This window comes from Chlamydotis macqueenii, chromosome W (assembly GCF_036417535.1).
Source record: "Chlamydotis macqueenii isolate bChlMac1 chromosome W, bChlMac1.mat, whole genome shotgun sequence".
NCBI classification, from domain to species: domain Eukaryota; kingdom Metazoa; phylum Chordata; class Aves; order Otidiformes; family Otididae; genus Chlamydotis; species Chlamydotis macqueenii.
In genome coordinates this window covers 45,819,151-45,834,831 of record NC_141592.1, presented here as the reverse complement: position 1 = coordinate 45,834,831, position 15,681 = coordinate 45,819,151, and the positions used below count along the sequence as shown (strand labels likewise).

The 15,681-nt window shown below is 46.2% G+C and overlaps 1 pseudogene; it reads right to left on the bottom strand.

Moving 5' to 3' along the window:
- Nucleotides 1–7,167: 7,167 nt before the first annotated feature.
- On the bottom strand, nucleotides 7,168–14,005 carry LOC147596748 (uncharacterized; annotated as a pseudogene).
- Nucleotides 14,006–15,681: the final 1,676 nt, after the last annotated feature.

Below are 15,681 nucleotides of genomic sequence, written 5' to 3'. Positions count from 1 at the left end.
GAAAAGTACAGGACTTTCCAGGTTAACGGACTTTCCAGATTAGCTAACTGCAAGTAGGAGGGATATGCAAATGTAACCATTACAGCTTAAGCCAATCATGCAATGACTAGTAGGCATATTTTATCTTAGCAATATAAATATGCGCACCCGGGACTAATAAATCGAACTACGCTTATTACTCATATTGGGTGTTTTGTCGTACGTTCCTCCGTCGCTCGCAAAGAAACTCTTTCATCTTTCTATTCAGAACAAAGGCAGAGAGTATCCAAGATATCATAAGTTTGTTCTTTCATTTACTAGGACATTTAGCCAATTTTTACAGATTCGCGTGGCTAAGATATCAACCTCCTAAATTTTGGGAAAACTGAATTCAAATAGGCCACTCTATGAATCTTTTCAATATACTGTCTGAGAAACTCTCTTTCTACCTGTGTAGAAGGATTTCTGTGCTAGTATACACTCAACTATATGTCATAGTTTAGCTACAGTCAGCGATCGAGTACCACACAGATACTCAATCACCCTCCCCAGGGGACGGGGGAGAGAATCGGGAAGAAAATAAAACTCTTGGGTTGAGATAAAGGCAGTTTACTAGGAGAGCAAAGGAAAATATAATTATATATAAAAATAATGATAATAATACTAATAGAAAAAAAAAAGAAGAATAATTAAAAAAAAAAACAAAAACAATCCAATGACTGATACAGCATGTCCCAAGCAGCAATCATGGAACGAAAAAAAAAAACTGTAAACAATCCAAAAACGATTCAGAACCCTGAGAGAAAAAAAAAAAAAAAGAGGCAGTTTATCAGCTCACCCCCTCACTTAAGTACTGAGCCTGATGTTTGTGGCATGGAATACTCTCTTTGGCCAGTTTGGGTCAATTATTCTGTTTGCCTTTCTCCCAGCTTCCTGCATCTGCACATTATCGAAACCTGGGAAGACAGACCTTGGTCTCTCTAGCAACAAATAACAACATCTGTGTGTTTATCAACATTATTTACATATGAAATCCAAAACAGATCAGCTACTGAGAGGAAAATTAACTCCATCCTAGCCGAAACCAGGACACTTCTCATTCCATAACATTTGCGTCATGCTTTGATATATACACACAGATATCATTTGAGTTCCACCTGTCATAAGAGTCTTTCAGGGCAGGAGGGATGGTATGTAGTGTGGGGTTGTTGCAGGCTGCATCTGGAGCTCACAGCTGGTACATCTGGCATGACTGGTATATCATGTCCATGGTCTGAGAGTTGAAGATGTTGATCTCGAGGAAGTTGTTGGGTGCCAGTTCTGGTTCCATCACAGCTGTTTCATCAAAGTTCATTCTTCACTGATCTGGGAGATTCTTGCTGCAATACCTTTGATATAACATATATTAACTACAGAAATTATGACATACAGTATTATATAGTAGTTAAAATCATACAGTTCAAATTATTGGGTGTTTTCACCTAAAATCAAATCTCCCTTAGGTACACATCAGACTTCCCCATCCTCCCACATCACCCACCAAGTACACCCATGTCCTTGAGCAAAAGCAATCCCATGCATGGGTTTGCCTTTGCCCAAGGGAGGAATAACCCAGACTGTCTTCCCCAATATATTCCTTACATGCACCACAGGGACTTTATCCCATTGTACAGTATGTAAAAGTTCTGATTGGGCAGGGTCAGCTTGATTGGTGGATCCCTGAGTGTTGACTAACCAGGTGGCTTTTGCTAAATGTTTATTCCAATTTCTGAAGGTCCTACTGTCGTAGTTCAGCCTCAGTCGGGGCCAGACTACACGGTCTCTCTCTCTCACTCCCCTCACCCTCTGAGAGAATAGAGGGAGATGATATAAGAAAAACGGCTCAAGGTTTGAGATAAGGACGGGGAGAAATCCTTAAAGTTACCATTACGGACAAAACAGACTTGACTTGGGGAAAACTATTCATTTATTACTAAAACTAGCAGGAGAATGAGACAGATAACCTCCCCCCACCCCTCCCTCTTCCTGGGCTTAACATTATCTCTGCCACCTTCCCCTCCCCGAGCGGCACAGGGGGGGAAGAGGAAATGGGGGTTGCGGTCAGTTCATCACACATTGTTTCACGCTGCTGCGTCATTGCTGGGGGAAGAACCCCTCTGTGTGAGGGATTTCAGTGATGGTCCATGTAGGGCCACTGTGGGGAATTGTAAGCTGCACACAGCTGTGAGAACGCAACCTTGGAAAGGGGAGCCAGGAGGGTTGTTATCTCAGAGAGGGGAGCTAGGAGGGTTGTTATTGAGCAGGATGTTGCTGCTATCCGGGAACCGCTGTTAGCCAGCAGGGCACGTACTTGGCAGGCCTTGCTGCATGCGCTGGCCACACGTGCATCAACACCTGGTCAGTACTCTTCCACTGAATCTGCTGAGGGGATAAACAGAGGTGGCTCGGAGCGGAGGGAGAGAGAAAGGACCCAGAGCACACTCTACAAACAACAGGGGACACCCTGAAGGTGCTGCGCCTACCTCCCTTCTCTGCTCTGACCCCGCTGATCATCATCCTCCTGCTCAGCGGTGTCTCCGGCTTAGTTGGGTTGGTAAGACTCTCACAAAGGGAAAACAATATGCTGGTAACTGCTTATGCTAGGAACTGTAACTGCTTATAAAAGGCTATAATAGAGCAATAAATACTATTGTGCTTTCAAATATCATATGCTGGGTGAACTTTGTGCATAGGAATCCTACGAACCAGTTACACCCTCGCATTCCTCCCCTGCTCCATCGTGGGGTCCCTCCCACGGTCCACAGTCCTTCATGACTGCTCCGACGTGGGGCTATCTCTTCCACAGGGTGCAGTCCCTCCAGAATGGCTGCCCCAGCGGGCCCTTCATGGGCCACAGCGTCCTTCAGGCATCCACCTGCCCCTGTGTGGTGTCCTCCATGGACTGCAGGTGGATCTCTGCTCCTCCGTGGACCTCCATGGGCTGCAGGGGGACAGCTTGCTTCACCATGGTCATCACCAGAGGCTGCAGGGGAATCTTGGCCAGGAGCTGCATTACTCCTCCCCCTCCTTCTGAACTGACCTTGGCGTCTGCAGCTGTTCCTCTCACAAGAAAAATTCTTCACCACAGGCTGGCAGACACCTCTCAGGATCTTTTACATCTCATTCACTTCTCATCTCCTCTCCACTTCTTGCAGCCAGGCCAGGCCGAGTCAGGCCCAGTCAGCTGCCCGGCAGGAGGCCAGAGGGTGAGGCCTGCAAGGCCCACAAGGCTCGGGCCTCCCCATTTCTGCCCCTGCTCAGCTCCTTCACATCTTCTCTCCTTTTTTTTCTTCTGTTTTTCCTCTTCTTAAATATGTGATCGCAGAGGCATTATCAGGGAACATTCTGCCACCAATCGGCTCAGCCTTGGCCAGCAGTGGGTCCGCCCTAGGCCTGGCCGAGTCCACTGAACAAAGGGGAGCAACTTCTAGCAGTTTCCTACAGAAGCTACCACCTTAGGCCCCCCCTCACTAAACAACACCAGAACACCTACCACCCATTGCTTTCAGTGTAGTTTTCAGCAGTCCATTGTACTGTTCAGTCGTTCCAGAGGCTGATGCGTGATAGGGGATGTGATATACCCACTCAATGCCATGCTCTTTGGCCCAAGTGTCTATGAGGTTGTTTCGGAAATGAGTCCCATTGTCTGACTCAATTCTTTCTGGAGTGCCATGTCGCCGGAGAACTTGCTTCTCAAGGCCCAAGATGGTGTTTTGGGCAGTGGTATGGGGTATGAGATATGTTTCCAGCCACCCAGTGGTTGCTTCCACCATCGTAAGCACATGGCGCTTGCCTTGACGGGTTTGTGGGAGTGTGATGTAATCAATCTGCCTGGCCTTTCCATATTTATATTTCAGCCATCGTCCTCCATACCACAGAGGCTTTAACCGCTTGGCTTGCTTAATTGCTGCCAGTTGCTCTGTTTCCATTGCTTTAACCACCTCCACAGAGCATTTGACACCATCCACAAGTCTGCAACTCGTCGTGTAGTACTCCACACAGCAGCTTTCAACTTTTGATATTTTCCTACAATATGACAAGACCCATCAGTGAACAGGGCATATCGCCTCTCATTTTCTGGTAGATTATTATATGGTGCCCACTGTGTGATCAGCGTGACCCAGTTACTCCATGTAGCATCAGTTGCATGATGAGTAGAAGAGACCCTCCCTTTGAACATCCAGCCCAGCACTGGCAGTCGGGGTGCCAGGAGGAGCTGTGCTTCAGTACCAATCACTTCTGAGTCATCTCAAACGCCTTCATACGCTGCCAGTATTTCTTTTTCAGTTGGAGTATAGTGGTCCTCGGATCCTCTATATCCCCTGTTCCAAAACCTTGAGTCTCCCCTGGTGTTTTCTGCCAGAGACTCCAGGTAAGGCCATTGTCCCTGTCTGCAAGGTAAAGTACATTTTTAACATCTTGTCCTGTTTGGACTGGCCCAAGGGCTACTGCACAAACAATCTCCTGTTTAATTTGTTCAAAGGCTTGTTGTTGCTCAGGGCCCCATTTAAAATCATGCCTCTTTCGGGTCACTTCATAGAGAGGGATTACAACCATACTGTAATTTGGAATATGCATTCTCCAGAAACCCACAACACCCAGGAAAGCTTGTGTTTCCTTTTTGTCAGTTGGTGGAGCCATAGTTGTTTTTTTTTGTTGACCACATCCATTGGAATGTGACAACGTCCATCTTGCCATTTTACTCCTAAAAACTGGATCTCTTGTGCAGGCACCTTGACTTTGCTTCATTTTATGGCAAAACTGGCTTTCAGAATGATTTTCATTATTTTCTCCCCTTTCTCAGAAGCTTCTGCTGCTGTGTTGCCCCACACAATGATGTCATCAATGTATTGCAGGTGTTCTGGAGCTTCACCCTTTTCCAGTGCAGTCTGGATCAGCCCATGGCAAATGGTGGGGCTGTGTTTCCACCCCTGGGGCAGTCGATTCCAGGTGTACTGGATGCCCCTCTAAGTGAAAGCAAACTGTGGTCTGCATTCTGCTGCCAAAGGGATGGGGAAAAACACATTGGCAATATCAGTGGTGGCATACCACTTGGCTGCTTTTGACTCCAGTTCATATTGAAGTTCTAACATGTCTGGCACAGCAGCACTTAGCGGTGGTGTAACCTCATTCAGGCCACGATAGTCCACCGTTAACCTCTGCTCTCCACTAGATTTTTCTCACTGGCCATATGGGACTGTTAAAAGGTGAGCGGGACTTGCTGATCACTCCCTGGCTCTCCAGCCGACGAATCAGCTTATGGATGGGGATTATGGAGTCTCAGTTGGTGCAATACTGCCGCCGGTGCACAGTTGTGGTAGCAATTGGCACCTGTTGTTCTTCAACCTTCAGCAACCCCACAATGGAAGGATCCTCTGAGAGACTAGGCAAGGTGGACAACTGTATGGTTTCCTCCATCTCTAAAGCACCTACACCAAAAGCCCACCGATACCCTTTTGGGTCCTTGAAATACTGTCGTAGTTCAGCCCCGATCGGACCCGACTACGCAGTCTCTCTCTCACTCCCCCCACGCTCCGAGAAAACAGGGAGAGAAAATATAAGGAAAAACAGCTCGAGGTTTGAGATAAGGACAGGGAGAAATCCTTAAAGTTACCGTCACGGGCAAAACAGACTCGACTTGGGGAAAACTATTCATTTATTACTACAAACAGCAGGATAATGAGACAGAGAACAAGATAACCTCCATCCACCCCTCCCTCTTCCCAAGCTTAACATTATCTCTACTACCTTCCCCTCCCCGAGCGGCACAGGGGGGAAGAGGGAATGGGGGTTGCAGTCAGTTCATCATATGTTGTTTTACGCCGCTGCTTCATGGTCGGGGGAAGAACTCCTCACATTCCTCCCCTGCTCCATTGTGGGGTCCCTCCCACGGGCCACAGTCCTTCGTGGAACTGCTCCGGCGTGGGTCATCTCTTCCACGGGTGCAGTCTCTCCAGAACAGCTGTCCCAGCGGGCCCTCCACGGGCCACAGCTGCCTTCAGGCATCCACCTCCCCCGGTACGGGGTCCTTCATGGGCTCCAAGTGGATCTCTGCTCTGCTCCTCCGTGGACCTCCATGGGCTGCAGGGGGACAACCTGCTCCACCATGGTCGTCACCACCGGCTGCAGGGGAATCTTGGCCAGGAGCCGCATTACTCCTCCCCCTCCTTCAGAACTGACCTTGGTGTCTGCAGCCGTTCCTCACAACAGGCTGGTAGATGTCTCTCAGGATCTTTTTTTACATCTTATTCACTTCTCATCTCCTTTCCACTTCTTGCAGCCGGGCCGGGCCGAGTCGGGCCCAGTCGGCTGCCTGGCGAGAGGCCAGAGGGTGAGGCCTGCAAGGCCCATGAGGCCTGCGCCTCCCCCTCTGCACCTCTGCCCCCGTTCAGCTTCTTCACATCTTCTCTTCTCTCTCTTTTTTTCTTTTTTCCCATTCTTAAATACGTTATGGCAGAGGCGTTATCATGAGACATTCTGCTACCAATCGGCTCGGCCTTGGCCAGCAGTGGGTCCGCCCTAGGCCCGGCCAAGTCCCCTGAACAAAGGGGAGCGACTTCTAGCAGTTTCCTACAGAAGCTACCACCTTAGGCCCCCCCTCACTAAACAAAACCACGACAAATACCCACTTCTGAGGTAATCTATACCAAGAATGCACAGAGCATCTGGGCCAGGCACTATGGGGTGCTTTTGCCACTCATTCCCTGTCAGGCTCACTTCAGCCTCCAATACAGTCAGCTCTTGGGATCCTCCTGTCACTCTGGAAATACAAATGGGTTCTGCCCCATTATATCTTGATGGCATCAAGGTACATTGTGCACCAGTATCCACTAGAGCCTTATACTCTTGTGGGTCTGATGTACCAAGCCATCGAATCCACACAGTCCAACAAACTCTGTTGTCCCTCTCCTCTACCTGGCTGGAGGCAGGGCCTCTCTAATCCTGGCCACACTATTCATTGTTCATTTCTTTTAAATATGTGTCAGAGGTCCCTTTGAGAGGGTTAGAAGTAAGATTATTCCTTCTGCTCTGCCTATTGGAGACTGGTGCAGCAATTTTCCGGGGACAACCTCTATTTGCAACTTACATACCCATGCCTCTAGGGCCAATGTAGGTTTCCCATCTCACTTCCTCACATCCTATCCTTGGTCACACAAGGTAAACCACAGGGTACCTTGCGCATGTACCATCTCTCTTGAGCAGGGGAACATTTACTCCCAATAGCTGATATATTGGCCCATACCAGTGGGGAACTGGTATCCTCTTTGAATTGCTGGAACTCTCAGGACAGTTTCTCCACAGCCAAGATGCAGGCCCATAGGGAGGAAGATAGACTTCCTTCTTACTGCTGGAGCTGGCCAGCCAGTTGGTGTGATATTGCTGCCAGTGCACCGTGGTGGTAGTGATTGGTACCCATTGTTCTTTGACCCTCAGCATCCTCACAGTGGAAGGGTCCTCCAAGAGACCAGGCAGAGTAGAGAGCTGTTTAATATTCTCCGTCTCCACAGTGGCAATATCAAAATCACACTGGTACCCTCCCTCAAGGTCCTCCTGAGTCTATACCAAGGATGCACAGAGTATTTGGGCCAATCACTCTTGCATACTTTTCGCCCCTCATTCACAGTCAAACTCATTTCGAAGTCCAGCACAGTTAGCTTTTGAGATCCTCCTGTCATTTCAGAAATACAAATGGGTTCTGCCTCTTTATAGCTTAATGGTATTAGGGTACACTGCACATCGGTGTCTAATAGAGCCTTACACTCCTGTGAGTCTGATGTGCCAGGCCATTTAATCCATGTAGTCCAGTAAACTCTGTTGTCCCTCTCCTCCGCCTGGCTGGAGGCAGGGCCCCTCTAGTTCTGTTCATAGTATTCGCTGCTCACTTTTTGTGAATATGAATCACAAGTCCCTTCCATAGGATCAGAGGTGAGATCAGTCTATCTACGTTGTCTGGGGAACTGCCCAGTGGAGACTGGAGCAGCAATTTTCCTGGGAGAACCTCCTTTTGTGATTGTTTTTTCTCGCAACTCACGTACTCGTGCCTCTAGTGCCAAGGTCAGTCTTCCGTCCCACTTCCTCATGTCCTTTCTTTGGTCACGCAAGGTAAACCACAATATACCTCGCCACGTGTACCATCTCTCTTGAGCAGGGGAATATTTACTCCTAATAGCTGAAATATTAGGAGCTGAAACTCCTAATAGTCTGTACATGTTGGACACCTGGAGTATCACGGACACTTAGTGAACAATCCAGACCGAATGGAATTGTTATATTTGTGAGGAGCAGGCCTCAAGGACATCGCTAAAGCCACCTGTAAGAAAGTACTGAAGCCACCTGTGAGAGTGGGCTAAAATCATCATATGCTCAATCTGTGTTGCAGCATATTTTTTTTTGTCACAGTTGTTAGCTCCTTATGATATTAGAATGATTGTCCCGATGCTTTTGCTACCGTCGCAGCAGCTGCAGTTCTTTCAGTACTGGCAGGCTGCTTGTGATAGGGCAGCTGCATCACCTCGACAACAGGGTGATCCATTATTCGGGGTGCAAACTCAAATGCTGATGGGAGCGGGACCCTACACACGATCTGATTGGCAAGCACAATTTGCTACCGAAGTATTACAACTGGGCCAAGATTTGGCTTATAGAGCGCTTGCTAGGGTGCACGATGAAAAGTCTGGACCTGCCTTTACGTCAGTAAGGCAAGGTCCCACAGAACCATATGGGAAATTTATTGATCGGTTGCACACTGCAATTATGGCTCACCCTGATCTGGATGATGACATGAAAGCAAAGTTCTTAGATATGATTGCCTTTAATAATGCTAATGAAAACAAACAAACAAACAAAAAAAAACCAACAAAAAAAAAAACTAAGAGAGCCCTTAGTGTGCTGCCAAAAGGATCTAGTACAGGGCAACTGCTGGAAGCTGCTGAGCGAACGTTAGAACAAGAAAAGGCTACAAGTCATGGCTGCTGCTGTAGGTGCAGCAGTTAAACCGTTGATATCAATAAAGCGGAGCGTGATTAACTGTCTGTAACCCCCATTCCCTCTTCCCGCCCCCCCCCATCCCTGTCATGCTCAGGGGGCAGGGGAGGGAGGTGGAGATGGTGTTAAGCCCGGGAAGAGGGAGGGGTGGGGGGAGGTTGTCTTGTTCCCTTTTTCCTTATCCTGCTTTGGTTTTAGTGATGGTCTGTTTTGCCTGTAGCAGTGGCTTTAAGGATCTCTCCCTATTCTTGTCTTAAACCTCGGGTTTTAGTTTTCTTTCCTCTTATATGTCTGGGGCTACGGCCGCTGCCAGGCGCCCGCACCCCCCCGCCCCTGACATGGTTAACAGATACTCCTGTCTGAGTCGAACTTTGTATAAGTGGAAGGACCGTTCCCTCTTATAACATGGGGGAAGGGATACGCTTATGTCTTTACAGGAGCAGTGAACAAGTGGATCCCTGTCTGTATCGTCTGCGGGTATTTCAGAACATGTTTGGTTGACCTGCCAGATACCGGTAGGACCGCAACTCTGTGTAAAACAGCAGCAACCACCAGTGCTGAGTGCTAAAACTACAAAAGATGGAACTTTTTGGGATCTGTAAAGATGGGCTTCTGTCTATTTTTTTTTAACTATTCAAGAGCTAATGTTTCTAGAGGGGTAATGATTATAAATGCTTTAAGATCTATACATTGCAACGACACAGCATGACGTAATCATGCGAGCACATATCAAAATCCAGACGGTTTTGATATATTCAGAAATCTTTTGGTGACTTGATATAAGCTTGTTACTAATAGCTGTAGGATGCTTATTCATTCCTTTTATATATGTATTTTGATCTATATTTCTGTGTCTTAAAATGTGTGCAAACTTTAATAGATAAAGCGTTGAAACAAGCCTCTTCTCATAAACAAAGAAGGGGGAGATGTGGTATTTCGCTGAGTCAGTATGGTATCAGTGAAAGCACACCGACCTTGGGGGAGGAATGCAATCATGCTCTCAGGAAGAAAGCCATGGAATGAGAAGGGAAGCTTTAAGATACAAAACATTGTTAGCAGAATTTATGGCTTGTTTCAACAGAGGCCTGCAGAAAACTAGTCATTGCTCTTATAGATAAGAAAGTTACTGGAGTTGTTATATCTGTAATAGTAGAAGCATGTTATAGTAGAAAATTACTAGAAGGTAGTGAAACTTAGTTTTGCTTCGTAGTCATGAATATGTATAACGTATGATCAGTAATTTTATTAACTAAGCTTGTGTGTGGCATAACTGGGTGGTTGCTGTCCTTGGTTAAAATTGGAATTGTGATACTAGGCATCATACTAGGCATAACATACCATGCTTGCAAAAAATGATTGACAACTCAATACAGACAATCTGGCTCATTAAAAAAAAAAAAAAAAAAAAAAAGGGAGATTCAGTAGAGGCCTACATGAACCTAGTTGATATTGTAGTAAAATAAGGTCAGGAGTACCAAAAAGGGCCATAGGAGGGCCATGTTATTTTGGAAAATTGATAATGTTTGCTCCACCTATGAGAACATTATGGAATCATACTCGAGCAAGAAGATCGCTGAAAGTATTGACTCCCCATTGTGACGGCAATTTAACCCTGTTGGGTACAGCTGAGCGGATAGCATTATCTTTATTTGTTCCTTGGGCAGCAACTGCAAAAAGCTTTAGCTAACTTAAATAAATTAGTTTGTTGGGCACAAAAGCAAATGAATTTAACCTCTAGCATGTTATCAGGATTATTCGAAGACATGGATAGTATGCGTCATGATATTTTTGCAGAATCGGGCAGCCATTGATTTTTTGTTATTAGCGCATAAGTGGGTCTGGATTGTTCAAAACCAAAAGGGGGTTTGTTGGATACCTGGAGTATCAGGGACATTTAGTGAACAATCCAGACCGAATGGAATTGTTATGTTTGTGAGCAGCAGGCCTCAAGGACATTGCTAAAGCCACCTGTAAGAAAGTACTGAAGCCACCTGTGAGAAAATAATGAGGCCGCCTGTGAGAAAGTAATGAAGCTTCCTGTGAGAAAGTAAACGAAGCAACCTTGAAGAAGATCGTAAATAACTTTGAGAAAGTGAAAACATGAAAAGTACGGGACTTTCCAGATTAGCTAACTGCAAGTAGGAGGGATATGCAAATGTAACCATTAGAGCTTAAGCCAATCACGCAATGACTAGTAGGCATATTTTATCTTATCAATATAAATATGCGCACCTGGGACTAATAAATCGAACTACGCTTATTACTCAAATTGGGTGTTTTGTCGTACATTGCTCCGTCGCTCGCATGTACAGGTGGGGAGTAGGACCTATCCTCTTTGAATTGCTGAAACTCCTGAGACAGTTTCTCCACAACTGAGATGAGGGAGGAAGAGAGACTTTCTTCGTTTTGCTGGAGCTGACTAGCCAATTCATCCACTGTTAGTCCCTCTCCACCTTTCCAACTCAGTACTGCTGTCGTGGTTTTGTTAGTGAGGGGGGGCCTAAGGTGGTAGCTTCTGTAGGAAACTGCTAGAAGTCGCTCCCCTTTCTTCAGTGGACTCGGCCGGGCCTAGGGCGGACCTGCTGCTGGCCAAGGCCGAGCCGATTGGTAGCAGAATGTCCCGTGATAACGCCTCTGCGATAACCTATTTAAGAAGGGGAAAACAGAAAAAAAAAGAGAGAGAGGAGAGAAGATGTGAAGGAGCTGAGCGGGGGCAGAGGCGCAGAGGGGGAGGCGCAGGCCTCATGGGCCTTGCAGGCCTCACCCTCTGGCCTCTCGCCAGGCAGCCGATTGGGCCTGACTCGGTCCAGCCCGGCTGCAAGAAGTGGAGAGGAGATGAGAAGTGAATGAGATGTAAAAAAGATCCTGCGAGGCATCTGCCAGCCTGTTGTGAGGAACGGCTGCAGACGCCAAGGTCAGTTCAGAAGGAGGGGGAGGAGTAATGCAGCTCCTGGCCAAGATTCCCCTGCAGCCGGTGGTGACGACCATGGTGGAGCAGGTTGTCCCCCTGCAGCCCATGGAGGTCCACGGAGGAGCAGAGATCCACTTGGAGCCCGTGAAGGACCCTGTACCGGGGGAGGTGGATGCCTGAAGGCAGCTGTGGTCCGTGGAGGGCCCGCTGGGACAGCTGTTCTGGAGAGACTGAACTCCGTGGAAAAGATCACCCACGCCGGAGCAGTTCCACAAAGGACTGTGGCCCGTGGGAGGGACCCCACGCTGGAGCAGAGGAGGAATGCGAGGAGTTCTTCCCCCGACCATGAATCAGCGGCGTAAAACAACATATGATGAACTGACTGCAACCCCCATTCCCTCTTCCCCCCTGTGCCGCTCGGTGGGGGGAAGGTAGTAGAGATAATGTTAAGCTTGGGAAGAGGGAGGGGTGGATGGAGGTTATCTTGTTCTCTGTCTCATTATCCTGCTGTTTGTAATAATAAATGAATAGTTTTCCCCAAGTCGAGTCTGTTTTGCCTGTAACGGTAACTTTAAGGATTTCTCCCTGTCCTTATCTCAAACCTCGAGCCGTTTTTCTTATATTTTCTCTCCCTGTTTTCTCGGAAGGTGGGGGGAGTGAGAGAGAGACTGCGTAGTCTGGTCTGATCGGGGCTGAACTACGACAGTTATTTTGGCGCCCAACGTGGGGCTCGAGGAATTTGAGATAAGGATTGAGTTTAATTGGGAGCGGTAATGGGCAAAACAGGGATTGAACTTGACAAAAGAGCAAAATGATTAGGGGAAATTTATGTTCTGATTGTGGTGAAGGGATAAGTGGTGAATTGTGTGTAAATTGCATGGTATATTCACTGTTGGTGTTTTGAGGATATTATTTTGATTGTTGGTGCGGGGAGTTCTTTTCTTTCTTTTCTGTTGATGTGTGTATTTTAATTAGAATTCTTAAATACGTAATTCGCAGAGGCGAGGGGTGGAATAATATCCTCAAAGTCTGGTCTGATCGGGGCTGAACTACGACAACTGCCAATGAATTGGCACATGATGATGGTACGCTCCGTAGAAACTTCCGCCATAGGGGTCGTGTGCACTGGACTTCATCTGGATCTTTGGGTGACTCCTCAAGGTCTAGGTCAGCATAAATGACTGCCAGCATGGCTAATTCCCTTAGGTCCTGGATACCTCTCTCTATGGTGGTCCACTTGCCTGGGTGATAGGTGACATCTTCCTTGAAGGGATATCTTTCCTTCATACTTGGCAGGAGTCACCTCCAGAGGCTGAGAGCTTGTGCATCTCTTCCAATTGCTTTGTCTATGCCCCCTTCCCTAGAAAGAGATCCCAACTGCCTGGCTTCCTTACCTTCTAATTCCAGGCTACTGGCCCCACATCGAAGCAGCCAGGTGACAAGGTGCTCACCTGGATAACGGCCAAAATCTTTTCGTATATCTCGCAGCTCACTTAGGAAGGATAGGGATCGTGTGGTTTCAGTCTCATTTATGAGTACCTCTTCTTCCCCCTCTGCTCGTGATGGTCCTGGTCTTTCCTCATCCCTTACTAAACGAGCTGACTTTTGCTTCCAAGATTTCTTCTTCTGTATAGGGTCAACCGATACCAACACAAGTTGATTCTCTGATTTGGCTGCAATGCCTGTCACAGAGGCTGGAGTTGTCGCAGTGCTTGTCGCTGGAGTTCAAGTAGCTGCAGTGTCTGACGCAGGGGCTGGAATAGCTGCAGTATCTGTTGGTTGATTTTCCCTCCCTTCTTCCTGAGGGTGCTGCATAACGCTGAGCAGTGTTTGGTAGATACTAGCCAGGGCCCAACACAGAGCAATAAGTTGTGCCTCTTTGGAATAGCCATGGCATTTTCCTTTCAAATATTCTATCACTTCATCAGGATTCTGTAGTTGTTTGGGAGTGAAGTTCCAGACCATTGGAGGTGAGAAGTTCTCCAGGTACCTGCCCGTATTCTCCCACATGCCATGCCACCCTTGCCCATCCAACCTCGAGGCAAATCTCTGAGTGAGGTTTTTTAATACTTGTTTAATCCAAAACAACATCTGAAACCCATTCAGGAGACATAGCAATAGGAGTATGCTGGTTTGCACATCCCTAGGATATTCAAAATTCTCAAAAGCTGATGTGACCAGCTTGAAGGAAAAAAGGAAGGTAAAAGAGTAGGGGAAAGTATCCTCCTCTGACTTCCCCATAGATTAGTTCTTTAGTGAGAAAAAGTAAAAAGTGCAATTATTCATAATTCTTGCAAAATGGCGCCCGAAGTATGGAGTTGCCAGCAATGCCAAAAACAAGGACCAGACTGATTTCATGACCAGTGATGTTACCATATCATAAGTCAGTAGTGCCCAGTACAACTAAATGAGAATTCTGATCCATTTCCAAGAAGTGATAAACAGCACCACAGGAAATATGTGATGCAACTGAGGCTTTACATAACACAACCATGTGAACAAATAGTACAACATGGTGACCAGGGACTCTTAAATATAAATAATAAGCACTTGTAACAACTTTAACACACTCTGGTCAGATCTGTTGTTACCTCAACCCTTCGAGCCCCATGTTGGGCGCCAAAAGAACTGTCATGGTTTAGCTACAGTCAGCAATGGAGCACCACACAGCTATTCAATCATCCTCCCCCTCCCCAGAGGACAGGGGAGAGGCTTAGCAAGAAAGGAAAACTCATGGGTTGAGATAAAGGCAGTTTACTAGGATAGCAAAAGAAAAGGTAATTATATATATATATATATAAAATAATGATAATAATACTAATAAAAATATGAAGAATAATAATAATTTAAAAACCAAAATAAAACAAACAAGCAAACAAAACCAATGAATGATGCACAATTTCTCACCACCCAACAACCTCATGACTGATACAGCCCGTCCCGAGCAGCAATCACAGAACGAAAAAAAAAGTGTAAACGATCCTGGTAGGATTCTGAACAGTGAGAGAAAAAAAAAAAAAAAAAAGAGGCAGCTCACTGGCTCATGTCCCCACTTAAGTACTGAGCGTGACGTTTATGGCGTGGAATACTCTCTTTGGCCAGTTTGGGTCAATTATTCTGGCTATATCCCTCCCAGCTTCCTGTACCTGCACATTAGCAAAACTTGGAAAGGCAGACAGTGACCTTGGTCTCTTTAGCAACAACTAACAGCATCAGGGTGTTTATCAACATTCTTCACATAGGAAATTCAAAACACTTCAGCTACTGAGAGGAAAATTAACTCCATCCTAGCCAAAACCAGGACACTGCAGCAAATATAACATTTATCATACTTTTGGAGAGCAATTCCAGTGGCTGTCGGCATGAAGAAATCTATTCTGTTGAAAGGAGAAATTGTCAGTGCAGCAGGAAAGGAGTTCAGGAAGAAAATATATGTTATTGTAAACACTGCTTTCTATGAGATTATGTATTGTGTCATCTCCTTCAGACATATGAAAAGACAGGAATAAATGAAACCATTATAATCTACTCTCCTAAAAGTTTTTTATAAATCATCCAGTCCTTAAAAATTCTGATAACAATATTTTTCTTTTCCATTATATATATTTTTAAATTAAGTATCACAGATAAACATTCTTTACATAGAAACCTAATGCTATTTCTTTGCATTACCTTAAAGAAAAGTAAAATGTAGGAGGATGTAATATGAATCTGAAGTTTTTGGTCAATATGAAACTTTCCCATAGCCCAGTCTAGTTTTTCTAAAA